The sequence below is a fragment of the Larimichthys crocea genome, chromosome XV (assembly GCF_000972845.2).
Source record: "Larimichthys crocea isolate SSNF chromosome XV, L_crocea_2.0, whole genome shotgun sequence".
NCBI classification, from domain to species: Eukaryota; Metazoa; Chordata; class Actinopteri; family Sciaenidae; genus Larimichthys; species Larimichthys crocea.
In genome coordinates this window covers 13,849,135-13,865,066 of record NC_040025.1, presented here as the reverse complement: position 1 = coordinate 13,865,066, position 15,932 = coordinate 13,849,135, and the positions used below count along the sequence as shown (strand labels likewise).

General features: G+C 41.0%; 1 protein-coding gene across 3 annotated transcripts in view; it reads left to right on the top strand.

Annotated features, from left to right (window-relative positions):
- Nucleotides 1-15,932, top strand: part of LOC104939137 (nucleolar protein 4-like) — a 146,623-nt gene that overhangs the window by 4,256 nt on the left and 126,435 nt on the right. For 2 of the 3 annotated variants that reach the window (XM_027288306.1, XM_027288307.1), the window contains exons 3-4: nt 5,934-5,998; nt 13,576-13,636. The gene's annotated coding sequence lies outside the window, so the exon portion shown is untranslated. The remainder of the gene's footprint in view (nt 1-5,933; nt 5,999-13,575; nt 13,637-15,932) is intronic. The other variant, XM_027288308.1, reaches the window with a different exon arrangement.

The window sequence follows — 15,932 nt, the reverse complement described above, 5'->3', positions numbered from 1 at the left end:
AAGGAGGCTCAACAGGTTTTCAATGCAGCCACATCCGGACACTAGAGGGCGCTGTTGGTTTATGAGAAACGTTCAGAGATGCCTGAACAAAGGTTTTCTTATTCATAGCTCACAAAAGAAGGGAAAATATAACCTTCATAGTAAGATTCTGCACAGGTTAATAGAAGTTTTAAGTAATTCACAAAGGCCAAATATCAGTTTAATTTTGTTCATAGTCAAGAAAATGAAATAATGTAAGAAAGAAAGAAAGTTTGCCTTGAACAGGAGATTTACTTTATGAATCCATCATTTTTTAGCCTTGAAATACAACTACGCACACAAAAAGGCTCATGGACATATGGATGTGGAGAGATGGTGGAGTGATGTGCAGCCTCACCACCTCTCCTGCTCCCAGTCCTTCCTCCATACTGTGGTCCCATTGTGAACACTGTACCATGGGCTGGCTCTGTTGATCCACACCTACTAGTTAGTTCACCTGCAGCAGCAATGTTTAATTATTTAAAAGATTCATTATTAATAATTATATTCTAATTCAGCGTTTTAACAGTAACAAGTGAAGCTGGTGATCCAGTATCATCAGATCAAACTGTGGCTCTTCTTCGCTGCTCACGCTGCTCTCTGATTGGCTAGTGCTCATCGCCTTTGTTGGTTTGGGTTCGTTAGGGCACGATGAGGCTGGTGAGCCAATCAGTGAGGTGAATCATGACTTTGCCATCATCCTGAAACTGACACTGCTGGGAAGTAGCAGGTTTGTGTTTTAGGGCTAATATGTTTTGTACATTTGGTAATACATTTGTGTACTCGCTGATGCCCGATCCAGCAGTACAGGCTGCATCCAAGGCATCTCCGATAATGGTATCAGTAAAACCTCAGATATTAGTAAGAGTTCCATAAACTGTTTATTGTTACTATTTTAAATCCTCCCAACTCTATTCAGTATCCTCAAAATGCACATTGGATAACAAATCTCTTTATTGTAAAACATAAAACGTGTAGCAGTTCAGAGAATCAGTGAGATCTCTGGGAATGAACTATGGCTGCAATAACAATTAGTTTTCCCGATTTACTGATAATTTTTTCAGTGATTGTTTGGGTTCTAAAATGTAAGAAAATAGTGAAAAGTACAATTTTCCTAATTTTCCTTTGAACTGTCCAGAAAGCTCCAAAACAAATATTAGATATTATTGAAGGAAATGATTCATGTTTGAAACTCTGAGAGGTCAGTTAGATGTTTAGTCTATGTTTTTTAAGTCATAGTTGGTGGTGTTGTGCTGGACAGCATTATGTATAGAGAGATGTTTCTAATTCACATTTACATACATGAGAGCAGCAGAATATTCAAAACGGCTCTGAATATAGTGCAGCACAGTACGGCGTCATCAGCAGCTCAATGCTAAAACATGTAATTGAATTAACACTTTTACTCAGGGTTAGAAATTAGCACCATCCACCAACCATATGCTGCAGCACATTGCTTCACTCAGTAATTTCATGAGGAGCTGGTAAAATATGAACATTCTGCCAGTAACAGACAAAAAGCTGAATAGTAAAGGCCTCAAAAAAGTACACAATGAAGTGACCACTGAGCTGCTGTTGATGGACTCATTTAGAATATACCACCCTCTGAGAACATCAGCTGAAACGCAAACAACAAGTTGTATCCAAACATATCCATAACAGGCATTTATCATAGAGCCTCATTTACATCATATATGAGAACACTTCCTTCTCTGGGTTACCTGTAGAGGGTAAGTGAATAATTAAGGTCTGCAACATGAGCAGGTGGTTTAACCAGATCTAAAGCATCTATGTCAGTTCAACCTACGAACTCCTCCATCTACCAACGATCCTGTTTTCTCCTTCTATCCTCTACCTTCATCCCTTTGTTCCCTCATCCCTCCATCCCTTGACCATCATCCCTCTATTCTTGACCCTCATCCCTCCATCCCTTGACCCTCATCCCTCTATCCCTTGACCCTCATCCCCCCATCCCTTGACCATCATCCCTCTATCCCTTGACCCTTATCCCTCCATCCCCTCCTTCGACCCTCATCCCTCCATCCCTTCATCCCTCATCCCTTGACCCTCATCCTTCTATCCCTCGACCCTCATTCCTCAACCATCATCCCTCCATCCCCCCATCCCTTGACCCTCATCCCTCTATCCTTTGACCCTCATCCCTCCATCCCTTCATCCCTCAACCCTCATCCTTTGACCCTCATCCCTCCATCCCGTCATCACTCAACCCTCATCCCTTGACCCTCATCTCTCCCTCACCTTGACGCATCCTATCCATAACATGTAATAAACCTGTTTAAACTTAAATCCATACTGGCGTGGTCGTTAGTGAATTATTTAACGATAATTTAACTTAATTAAAATTTGTTGGAAAGCTGTATCAGAATTGTGAATTTTGCCTCACCAGTTATTGATGCATCTGAATGTATGTATAAATCTGAACTCCCTTTTTTATTTAGAAAGTGCTTTCTGAAATCCTGAATCCTGATCTGAAATGTTTCCAGATGTCTGTTTTTAAAATACTGGGTGCGATAGTTTATCACTGGTTGCTGATGTCTGAGTGTTTTATTTCATATAAACGTAGTTCTGTGGATGTTTGAGGATTATCATGGAGATGAATAACTAACACTGTACAGTGTACTGTAGTTATGTTAATTCTGTTTTAAGTGTGTTTGTAGGCCTTCTGTGGGTTGCGTGTGTGTTGACAGCAGGCAGGGAATCATTGCAGGTCACGCTTCACCAGCAGCGCTGCATTCATGAACGCAGAGCATTCTCCATAGGGTGAATAAACATGCTTTACATACGGCGGCTCATTAATGTACCCGTGCATTTGTGTGGGAGGCTGTGTTTACCCTATATGCACGGGGATCTGTGTGTGTTTGTGAAGGCATAACCATGTGACAGTTCAGTTTCAGTGAAGAAGACTCGCTCCAACAGGTTATTTAGGGGATGAATATGTCAAAGTGTGTGTGTGTGTGTGTGTTTTAGTCGCCTGTATGTGTGGATGTTACACTTTTAAACAGCAAGCTGCATTTGTGGACGTTAAAGAGTTTCCACAGGATGAATAAACATAGTTTACATACAGAGGTTCATTACTGCCCGGCTGTGTGTGTGTGTGTGTGTGTGTGTGAGTGTGTGTGAGGGCTTATATGTGTAAAGAGCCAATTTAATGTATGCTTTATGTTAACGTGTGTGTGTGTGTGTGTGTGTGTGTGTGTGTGTGTGCTCGTTAGAGCTGCCCATGTTATTAGCTGCATAGCTGTAATCATGCTGTGCATGTTAAGTAAAGCCTATTTAACTATTGTAGAAGCAGCCTGCAACACAGCACACAGTTACATGTTGGACTGCTTACAGATAAACAGCAGCACTGCATGACTGTAGGCCATGATGTGAATCTGTGACTTTATGTCGTCCAACAGCTCTGTTCTCTTTAAAACCATCTTTAAAGACTCCTTGGACAAAAAACAGTATTTTACCTCACAGAACATGGATGTTGTTGGTCTACCGCTGCCTTGATTAGTTAGTTTGTTTGTGTTATTTTTTGACTTTGGTGTTTTGGTTATGTTGGATCGAGGCAGCATTTTTACTTCCAGGTAAAAATTATTTTTTGTCAAAAGCGTCCGGTAGCTTTGAAGACAGCGATTTCTGTTTAGACTCAGATAGGCAGACTGTGCACTTGTTTTGGTGGGACAACTGGCATGGGTTGTTTTCATGATTGGTTCACATAATTATTGCATAATTTTCATTAAACATTGTCCAAATGTAACCACGCCGAGATTCAAACCCAATTCAAGACAGTTTACTTTAATGACAATGTTTCGAATTTGGATTGAAACTACCTTTATACATAAGACCTTAAATTACGTAATTAGCTGTAGTGGATTTGGATTTCCAGTAGCTTGAACTATGTTTGTAATGCATCTAAAAGTCCAGGTAGTAGAAAAGATTTTTTACGCAGCCAAGCTTGTATTTCCGTGGCTTTCATCAACTGACATCAACGTATGAATTGTTCTTTTATTGATACAGCATTAGATACAGCATGTCAGACTTTGTCAGGGAGTGCATGATAAAGTCCCGGACTAATCTTAGACCAATCATAGCTCTCAGGATGTCTGTGATCAGTACAATGGATCAATAATATGTTATATAACAACGTTAACTATCTTTCTGGTTTAAGTCTGACTGCTGCCGAAATCATCTCTGCCTTCAATAAATCGTACCATAATCCAAACTTCAAAGCCACAAAGCTTTTAGTCAGTTTCTTCTGTCTATGTATTTACTTTTCCTTTTGTATTCAAATGTAGAGTGTATACACATTCAATGAATCTCTTATTGGTTCTTCTACATTACTACACTTCAGTCATAAAGGAAAGGTGCAGATGAAAGGGAAGAGATGGTAAAATCATGAATTTTAAGCCATGATACTTTGGGAAAATAGATGGTATCAATGGAGAGGCAGCTCAGCATGTTAAAGCTCCTCTTTTTGTGTCCAGATTGCATGTTTGCTGTACACCGTCATCCACGAGAGCAAATCCAAAGTCTGAAGTGTAAAATAAACATTCCTCCTGTTAAATCCTCAGAGGGCGACTCCTTCCTGGGGATTTGAGGTTTTCATTTGAGAGCTGTTATGTTTTCTAAAAGACATGTAGGCTGTATGGGCAAACTAAATGTGTGTGTGCGTGTGTGTCGTTTAAAGCTGTGGACCACATAAAGACACAACTCCACATCTACAGGGCTTATCTGAACAGCCAGATGGTTGTGGTTTGTCTGTTCTCTGAGGAAACATAGCTGATTCTGTTTTCATGTAGAGGAAGGAGGCACAAGACTGCCAGTGAGAATCATACTGATATACTGTACACATGAACATATTAACATGATCATGAAGCCACATGACCTCATTGAAAGAGTGGAAATGTAAATAATAATGTAATGAAGATGCAAAACTGTCACTTCTTCTTGCATTGTGTTAGAGGTGAAACAATCAGTCCATCCATCTGTCCGTCCGTCCATCCATCCATCCATCCAACCATCCATCCACCCATGCATCCATCCATCAATCAATGCATCTATTACATTCTGCGTATCTGATCGGTGGCAGCACGTTTCCAGACCAACACATTCCAGCTCCTCCTTGGGGATCCTGAGGTGTTGCTAGGCTAGATGGGTATAGTTATAGTCTAGATATAGTCCCTCCAGTGAGCTGCCCTGGTGTCTCCTGCCAGTTGGATGTGACCAGAACACCTCCAAAGGAAGGTGCCCAGAGGGCATCCTGATCAGATGCCCGAAACCACCTCAGCTGCCTCCTTTTGATGCTCTGCTCTGAGCTATCTCCTGATCACTGAAGCTGAGTCCAGACACCCTATGTTCGGCTGCATGCATCTGCAATTTCATTCTTACAGTCACTACCCAAACCTCGTGACCATAGGTGAAGGATGGAGTGTAGATACCCACAATATTGAGAGCTTTGCCTTCAAGTTCAGCTCCCTCGTGACTACTTTCCTAAACATCCCTCCAACATTGCTTTACGTTTCTTGTTCTTTAGTTTCTAGTTTATTTTTGTTTGTTGTTTGAACTTCAAGCTTAATTAGGACGCTGTAGTTTGTCGTGCTTCTGATGTGCATTTCTACAAAACTGATGTTTTTAAATATAATACGTATATATTATATATTTTTATATTTTACTGTGTTTGAATTGTAAGGTAATTGTCTTTATCTATATGAAGCATGTTTTTTTAAATCACTTTTCTAGGTGACTGGTTAAGTGCTATTTCATTGAACAATTAACACCACCTCATCTTCTGCCTGTTCATTGAAATGTGTCCCGTTAATTAAGTTGCATTCATCTCTTTTACATTTTGTGTGTCATATATTCTCACACAGTGTGACCCTTGTCTTCCCCTTTACCTCTTTCAACAGAGCCCATCCTGAAGACATGTGGATCGAAGCGGAGCGCTGGGTCAACCTGCCTCATCAGCTTGGAGGTATTTTCAGAAACAGGGCTCTGCTGAAGCTGCTTCTTCTGACGGTTTCTAAAGATATTTGCATGTTTGTTCTGTTTTAGCATTTCTTTCAACACATTAGACCACCACCTCCTGATCACGAGGTTACGTGATTGGGTGGGCATATCAGGCACAAACTGGTTTTCATGTTCATCTTCTTTCATCAACTGACGGAAGTTTCACAGTCTCTATTTACTGTCTTGTGGTGTCCCGCAGGGCTCCGTATTGGGGCCCTTGTTGCTTTCTTTATATTTGTTGCTTTGCAGCAGATCATAAACAGATTCACTCTTGCATCAGGATGTATTTGTGGACGATATACAATTCCACCTCTCATTCAAACACAGCAAAGCTAGGCAAGGCAAAGCAAAAATATTATTGAGTGCCATAACTAGAGCCAACAGCATCTGGCTTATGAAAGCACTAATAAATAAAACAGTTTGGTCATTATTTTCTCCCTCATACAGACACTAAGCTTTAAAAATGTAAAGTGATTAACAAAATAGGCTGATTAAGATGATTAAGATTCTGTCACTTGACTAATCCACTGTTACTGGACACCAGTCATAAAACTTGATGAAAAAGTAAATATGTTTTTATCAGGGAAAATTGTAATTTTATATGAACAGTAGTAATTTCTTTCTCAAATAAATATTTAATTTGGTGATTTTAGTCTTCATGTTATTGTAAATAATAAATGTGAACATATTTTCAGACATATTTCTTCACACTGAGACTGAAAATAGAGGCACAAACGTGTTCGGTAATGTCAAACTGCAAAACCAACAAACAAAATACAGTGTCACAAAACAGCTTTGCCTAATTTATAACTGCCCTGATTATATTTTATCTAGAACGGTAAAATCTACAACCACACAATGAAAAAAAATTCAAATTGTACAGACTGCATTAAAGAGCTAGATGCAATATGAGGAGAATAGTTTCAGACGGCACACAAACACACACACATACAAACAATCAGTATGCCTATACATGTACCAATGTTTGCATGTACACACACACACTCAACAAAATAATGAGACATTCACATGTGTACACACACACAGACAGAAATACAGAGGCCTGCTGCTGTCCCTGGCCTGTGGGCAGGCTTTGATAGTCTGATGATCAAAGGTCAAAGGTCATGGTGAGTAAACAGGATCTGATCTGTGACACCGACATGCTGAGAATCTGACCCGTCCTCTGATCTGTCGATCTCACAGAGAGCTGCTATTCACTGTCAGCTTATTAAAATCAGATACACAGCTGTCGCGGTTCCTCTGCACAGGACAAACTATTAGAATAAATATTTTAAAATAACTTTAATGTTTCATTTCTACACATAACATAAAAATCTGTATGTCTACATTTTAGTGTAAATATCAGATTAGCGTTGGCGCTCTAGGCCACGCAGCAACCTCCGCTTATGAAATGAAGCCAACACAGAAGTGCCACAAAAACTGCAGTTCCTCAAACGTCCACTTGAGGCTGGCTCAGTCTCTATAAGTCCCCATGATAGACAGCAGAAATAAACATGTTTACAGCCTGGTACAAAAACAGTTTTGGTCTCTGTAGCTAATTTCCCCGTTCATGACAACTGTACTGAGGGTGAATTTATATACAACTCACCTGTTCACATTATATTAAGGCTTAAAGTTATGCAGGATTAAGCGCGTGGACGCTTTGATTGCCTTGCAGCAAACTGCTTGATAAATAGTTTTTTAGCCATCCAACTAAACTTCTGTTTCCAGCATAACAGATTTTCTCACTTGCAGTTGAGCTCATAAAATGTATCTTTACATTTTCCATCCGAGACGAGAAGGAAGCGACGGGGCTCATTAGTGGTTCTTCTTTTATGGTAGGAAAGTTACTTGATGTTGATTTGAACAGAGAGGCAGCTGTACGTTAATTTTATGACCTCATGATACACAGGTAACACACCGCAGATTAGATATAGACGACAGAGGAGTCACATATTATTCTAATTATGTCAAACTCACCATGTGTCATTTGTACTTGACTAATTAGAGGAGAGGACAGCAGACATGAGACAAATGTTGTCCGACAGGTTGGAGTGTTGGTGTCATTTCTACAGTACACGGGCTACTTCACGACTTTAAGGTTTACGTCAGGTTAGAGTCAGGATTAGGTTTAAGGCAGGTTTAGTCAGTGAAGGTCCTCGCAAGTACAGATGGATCCACTCTGTTGGTTTGTGGTGGCCGGCATCGCGTCAGCAGCTTTGTTCACTACGAGGAATGTTTCACTAATTTCTCTTCTTCATCTTTGGAAAGCCCCTGAGTGTGTGTGTGTGTGTGTGTGTGTGTGTGTGTGTGTGCGTGTGTGCGTGCACATGCATCTACTTCATGCTTCATTGTGTGTTTGGTTGGGTGAGTGTGAGCATGTTTACACATCTGTGTGTCTCTGTGCAGATTAGTCGCACAGTATTCTGCCTCCTTTTACGTGTGTGTGTGTGTGCGTGTGTGTGTGTGTGTGTGTGTGTAGATGTGTATGTACTCTATATATGTGTGTGTGTTCCTTTGTAGCAGCTCACATGTGTTTGTATGCATGTTTTTACATCCGTGTTTGTTCATATATCTGCATACATTACTGTGTGTGTGTGTGTGTGATTGCATATCTACATGTGTGTGCTTTTGTACTTGTGTGTGTGTGTGTGTGTGTGTGTGTCCCAGCCAGGAGTCAGCAGCAGACCTCGTCCTCGACGCCCACTCACACTCCCTCCAGCTGACTGGCACCATGGCAACCGAGAGATCCAGCCAGGCGAGGCAGCCAGGGCCCTGTGTGTGTGTGTGTGTGTGTCTGTATCTGTGTGTGTGTGTATCTGTGTGTGTGTGTATCTGAGTGTGTATTTGTGTGTTAAGGTGGGTCTTGCTGATTTGTCTCTTCAGTTCTTGTTTGTGTATTGTGTGTGTGTGTGTGTGTGTGTGTAGCAGGAGCATTTACATGTGTGTCTGCATTCATCCCCAGCTCTGTCGTACACGTGTTAGTTCATGCATACATACATATGTTTATGTGAATGAGCGTGAGCACATATGCATTTGTGTGCATGGTGAATGTTCATTTAGGCGTGTGTGTGTGTGTGTGTGTGTGTGTGTGTGTGTGTGTCTGGAGGCGTGTGTGTTGTTTGGCTGTTGCTGGGTCAGAATGAGGAGTGTGTGCCGTAGGAAAGGGAACGAGGCTGAGGGAGGCTGTTAAGACAACACAAGTGTTTCTGACTGTACCAAAGGCCAGATACATCACCAACAAAGGTCAGTGAGACTTTGTAGTCTGGCTGTCTCGACAGTCCGAGCCCTAAAACACAGGAAGTAGTCGAAAAATAATGTAAACAGGTTCCTGGAGAAGGATTAAAGGAGCATCTCACCTCCTCACACCATCGAAATGACACTGACGATGACGCTGTTCAAGATTCAGAAATTAACTTCTTGGTTTCTCTGATTAACCGACTCTCTCTCTACTTGCGCTCCCTCTCTCTCATTAACCATCTGTGTTGCTCAACCACTGCTAGCTGTCTCAAATGGACTCAAACCAAAGGAAACGTCTTTTATTTTGAAGCTGGTTCATGAAATAAACAAAGCCAGAACACGGCAGATAGAGTCTCATTAATCAGTAGATGTCTTTGACATAACGTCTGTTACCTCTTGACGTTCTTTAGTAATGTCATCATCATGAACTATAATCCTGACCTGATCTCACACATTACTGTTTTAAACTCTGAAACTAAGAGGAACACTTTGATATTTCAGGAAACTATAAAAGCTCTTCCAGGTTTTGGATAGGGCTGATGTCTTAAATATTTTCTCTTGCGTGCTGTAGGCAGTAATGTTAGCTAAGAAGTGTTTATTATATCTGATTGCGCGCTGTCAGGAGATGTTACACACTTACAAAGTTAAACGTGTGATTGCTGTGACAGTGGATTCTGCTGCAGGAGTGTCAGACCTGCAGCAAACACAGTCACCGCTCATCGTCTCATCGTGGACGAGTGCCGATGAATCATTTTTAATTTCTCTGTAATTTAAATCATTCTTGGCTACATATGTTTTATATCTTCATACTTTAATACTTGAACGTGAAAGCACATTTCTGTGTGGTATTAATCCTTTATCAGGCGGGGAAGTCACAAGTCCTCCCGAGAAACAGTTCCACCCTGCAACTCCTTTAAAAACCACAACTGCAGCTTCATATTCAGCATTGATCCTCTGCTATAAGTCTGCATCACATCGCATTCATCACCTTCAGTCACAGTCTGCGACTTCTGCCACTTCTGCTCTCAGTATACGACCTGGCCATCTTCATGTTTTCTGACTTTTACTGTGAATAGTAGTATTCGTGGCAGTAACACTGAGGGGTCTAAAGGAGGTTGCTGGTTTGAATTCCAAGTCAAGGTTGAGAAATGGGAGTGAAAAATCTTCCTTCCTTGTCAGTCTAGTGGCTGAAAGGTTCTTGAGCAAGGCACTGACCTCTGCTCCTGTTCAGGGTTCATCCTGGTTTGGGACAATCCCCTCCTCCGCCCTGTGTGGGGCCTCAGCAAACCGACAGTGGAGATTTCAACACTTATAGGCTGCGTGTGTGTCAAACAGTAAAGGAGAAAGAGGAAGAAAAAGAAGAAGAGGACAGTTTCACAAGAGGCCCAACCCAGGACGGCCAGGGACGAGGAGTGGATAAAGACTGGATGGACAGAAACATCCACAGAGTTTGACCCGTTTTTATCTCGCAGACTGAAACGTGAAGCCAAAAAATCAAAATGAAAAGCTGCACTGTGAGATCGCAGACAAACTACTTCATATGAATCCACCCCGATTCACTGAAAATATCTTTAATATACTGCATTACCAAATATACAGGAACTTTTGTATCTTCCATATATTTGCCATCAACTTAAATGTGACTAGAGCGACATACACGGTGAAATACATTTTTAGAAACTGCATTTTATATTTCAATACAGTCGATTTGAAACAAAGACATTTGAAAGATAGATTTTGGACTTTTGATTGATAATTCATGCTGTTGCACAGGATGAATATTTTTTTTAAAACCCGTCATCTGACGTGTCTTTAGTCTAATTCCCCTCAAACAGCAGTTGGTTTCCCACCAGCTGCCCTCGACGGGCAAACGTTGGCCTCCTGGACAACGAACAGCACACACACACACACACACACGCAGAAAAAAACAAAAGGGGGAGCGGGAGGAGACACTCGAGTGTTTTGAAACACACTTTCACTTCCTATGGTGGAAGGTTATTTTCATCCTCTGTCTCTTTTTTTTTTTTTCTTCTCTCCATCATCTTATTCCTGCGGGGCCTTCAGATAAGACGCACAAACATAACGGCTCAGTTTGGACTCAACTCAACTTCGATTAGAAATATATACACACTGTACTACACACCGTACTACACACCGTACTACACACCGTACTACACACCGTGCTACACACTGTGCTACTATAGGAAATATGTGTCGACATCTATCCTGACATATTTCAGAATCCTGCTTTCAGATGAGCCGTCATACAGCAAAAACATATTTGAGAAGGAAATTATCCAGACATTCAAACAGACGATAACTCAGAATTAAAACCAGATAAAATGATTTAAAAATCCTGCAGCCGTCTTTTTTCACAGCAGGAAAAGCTTCGCGGGCTCTGTTATATTCTGTGGCCCATAAAGCTGTGACAGTGAACCAGCGTGCAAAAACTGAAACTGACATGGGAAATTCAGCCATCGCTCATTTTATTACTTTTAACTGTGATTTTACGACTGAGACGTGTCGAAATGTGCTGTGACACATCAGAGATTGAGCTGGAAATCTGTTCAAGGACACTCACGCACCGTCTGATGAAACTTTATATTAAATGTTGTAGAGCGTGTTTTCTTTCAGGGTTTGTCACTTTGACATCTCGAGAAATTAAACACTTGATGTAAGGGTGTTGCAGTGTAGCAGTATGAACGAAAAACCGTGATAATTCATTTTCCAAAAACACAAAATAAAAGTTAAAGAATTTCACTTATAGCACTTTAGTATTATTTTTTTTTTTGGGATATCGTGATAACGGTGTGAATTCTTTTGACCACCACAAAACGTGACACTGAAAACTAAACACTGAAGTTAAACTTCAGTTATTTCAACATGTCTTTTGTGGTGACGTTGTCACAGTATTTACTTTAAAATTTTATTTATTGAATACAGGCCAATACAGAATAATGTGTAATAAGTATCACACACAGCGCTGATGACACAGCTAGCTTTGAAATATATTTCGAATGAAACGTAGATTCAAATTAGTTCCTGATTGAGCTTTAAATATAAATACTACAGAATTATTGTATTAATTATCTGAGGACATTGTTGTTTGTGTAATATTTAATAAACTGCTGTTCATGTTATTGTGTCCACCCTGTACGCGATGGTTCTCCTGTTGTTCTCTGTTCTCTTTGTCCCTCTGCAGCTCTTCTCTAGAGACCAGTGTGCGTGTGGTATGTGTGTGTGTGTTGACAGCACACGTTCTCCAAGGAGCCACTATAACAGCCCTCACACACACACACACACACACACACACACACACACACACACACACAGTAACCCACCTTTATAACACATAAACACACTCATAAAAGATGAGACTCGCTCTGAACAGAGAGTCCACACACACACACACACACACACAGTAACCCACCTTTATAACACATAAACACACTCATAAAAGATGAGACTCGCACACACACACAGGAGGAGTGTGTATCGTCTGCAGGCCGTCAGAGGAAGTAGATAAGGTTCAAACTTTGATCATTAACACACGGTTTGTTTTCATTCTGTGCTCTCAGTAACTGAAGATCTTCCTGTTTCACTTCAGGCTGTTTGAAGCTCGCTGTGATTGGACGAGACAAACAGAAGCGACTCTTTCAGGTGGTTGTCACCGTGCGTTGTCACGCCGCTGATACGCTGCAGCGTTTGTCATCTTGATGCGAGCAGCTTGCTCGACTCTGGTCGGTCTCCATGTGGCAAAAGTGTCAGCACATGATGTTTAGTAGAGAATATTTGAACACATACACACACTCACTGTATTTAGGGTGTTATTTTCATCTGGATGCTGTTCACAGATCACAAAAGCAGCCCGTACAGTCAGTAGATGTATGCTGTGGATGAAGAGCTGGTGCAGTAGAACGAGTCCTGTAGCTCTTAACCTGATTTACAGCAGCTACCATTGGTCTGACTCGAGAATATAAACAGATATCTGGATATGAATGTGCAATCTAAAGATGGGCAGTGGGAGTGTTATGGTTTCTAGTCTGTTATTTGCGTTCATATGCTGTTCACAGAGAGTCTTCATCATTCTTATGTATCACGTTAGACAAAGTCTTGGTCGTTGATGTCCTCTGGCTGCAGCAGAAGCCCTGAAACATTGGCTGACTGGACTCAGAATAAATCATTTTTAATATTTCTGCAACAAACAAACAAACAGATCAGAGCAGCCTGACTCGAGTTCAGTTCAGCTGCGACAAACTGTGTTTGTGAAGAATGATCATTGTTGTTTTTTTTGCCTTCCAGGAGTGTCGGTTCAGTCCGAGTGAAGCTGCTGTACTCCCCCGTCTGTCTGCACATAATCAAGGTTACTGCGACCACCACAACACACACACACACACACACACACACACACACACACAGGCTGATGACAGGCGTGGACGTGGCTCAGGGTGGACAGTAATCTGTGGTTTGGTTTAGGGCACAGGGGCTCTGAAACATAAACAGCTTTCCCTTTTTTAAAGCCTCCAACCAGTCCATACAATCCTTGAAAGTTTGTGAATTTAAGGGGAAGAAATTAAGACCTTGAGAGTTTTTCAAAAAAGACATTTCCACATGAAAGTGGATTTATATATTTTTTGCAAGGACATTTCCACATGAAAGTGGATTTATATATTTTTTGCAAGATTTTTTTAAATAAACACTAATTCTCCTTCTAAAACTTGTCAGTTTTTTAAAAGTAATTAATCTTGATTTGTGTCTCAAACATGCCGTGTTGGGTCCTTGAATTTTGGTGAATCTGGCCCTTTAAAAGTCCTTAAAAGTCTTTGAATTTGATGTATAAGAAGGCGTGGGAACCCTGTCTATTGTCCACAGAGAAATAATCATTGTGTTTCATGCAGATTTAAAACATCAAGTGACTCGTACCCTGGAGCCTCTTCATCACTGGTTAAGGGGAGAATTTCATAGTTTAATTGCCTGAGAGATAAAAACACTGCGGTCAAACTGTTCATGTGGAGGATGGAGGAGACTCGAACCTTTGACATGATGCTGGTTTTTACTGGTCACTGCTTTCAAAAAGTCTATAAAAGTATTAACTTGCATCAAACTTGAATGAATAGGAGCTGATGTTTAAAATGTAAAAACCTCCGATCATCACAAAATACATGCTGAGATGTGCAAAATTAAGAAAAGAGTTCATTCTGAGTTGCACATCAAATCGGGGTTGAAATGAACAGCACCCTTTAAAAAGATTTCACTGACTTTCCAGCATGTAACTGTGAATTCATGAGAGGATCAAACTTCTTTCCATAAATAAGTTTGAGGCTGATCAAATCGGCTGAGCCCAGCCGAGGGGGAACACGATGTGAACCGTCAGGCGGGGTGGTGTTCCTCTTTAAGGCTGCTCGAGGACGCTGTGTTGGGGGGGAGTGTTCTCGGCAGCCTGGTGTAGTGCCAGCTTCCTTATTTTTGAGTGTGTGTGTGTGTGTATTGTAGCTGTTTCTACTGCAGGTTACTGGCCTGTTTGTATCCCGTCTCGCTTTGTGATTCCAAGGTTGCATCTGATGGAGGCTGGATGATGGTTAGACGGCGAGTTTGTTGGGTTACTTTTTGGGTTTGTTGTCTTTCATTTAACACAAAAACTACAGAAGCAGGACATTCATAAAACCGTGCCATGTGCTGTATGTTTAGCTGTTCGAGTTGAGCAGGACTCAGAGGTCTGCTTCCTCTCGTGGCCTCAGTGGTTAAAATGCATGAACTCACAGTGCATCGAGGCACTTTGGGATAAAACCTCCCCATTAAACGCCTTCATTACCGAAGTTTCTAAAGTGTTAATCAATAAAATCAAATCTGATATGATGAGCTGCAGAGAGCTGGCTTTGTGTTGTTGTGGTAGAAACTAAAAGGCAAAGCAGACGTCAGATTTATAAAGAATTACACATGCAGTTTCATAAAAGGCGCTGAGCACCAGCACATCTGAACTTTGTTTCTGATTCTCTGTGTTTAGTTCTGACCCAGAGGGCAGTAAGCAGACGAGGCAGCAGATCAGGAATGTACCACTCAGTGTTTCATAAACCAGTGATTTAGCGCCCCCGTGGATAAATGTGTTCAGCTGTACTCGAGTATTTGTTCTGATTACGTTACTTCTAATTAAAAACTTTTCTAACAGCCAATCATCAACCAGGTCACTCTCACCAACCAGTCACACACCTCCAACTATTTCACTGATGTTGGTGAAACTGGATCATCAGTCATCGGTCCTGCTGAAGATTAGTCTTGCTTTTACACGACACACTCGTATTATTATTATTTTAATGCGGATGCCAACATTTAGATATGAGTCCATGATGTAAGACTGCTGGTTGTGACCTGTGCTGACTTTTTGTTTAAATAAAACTTTATTTAATGAATTCAAATAAATAGACAACAAGCGTCATGACACAGAAGCAGCTAAAACTGCAGAATATAGATTTATCAGCCTGTGTTTATGCAGGATAATGTACAGGGAGCGGGTCATTATTGTAAAATAAACCCTCAGTCAGTCCTGCATCACCCTGTCAGGGTTTATTTTACAATAATGATCCACTGTGCATGAACTGCTCTGGTGCTGCAAAACCTCCCGGTGTCTTCTGTATTTTACCACCTTAACAAAGTTTAAAAAA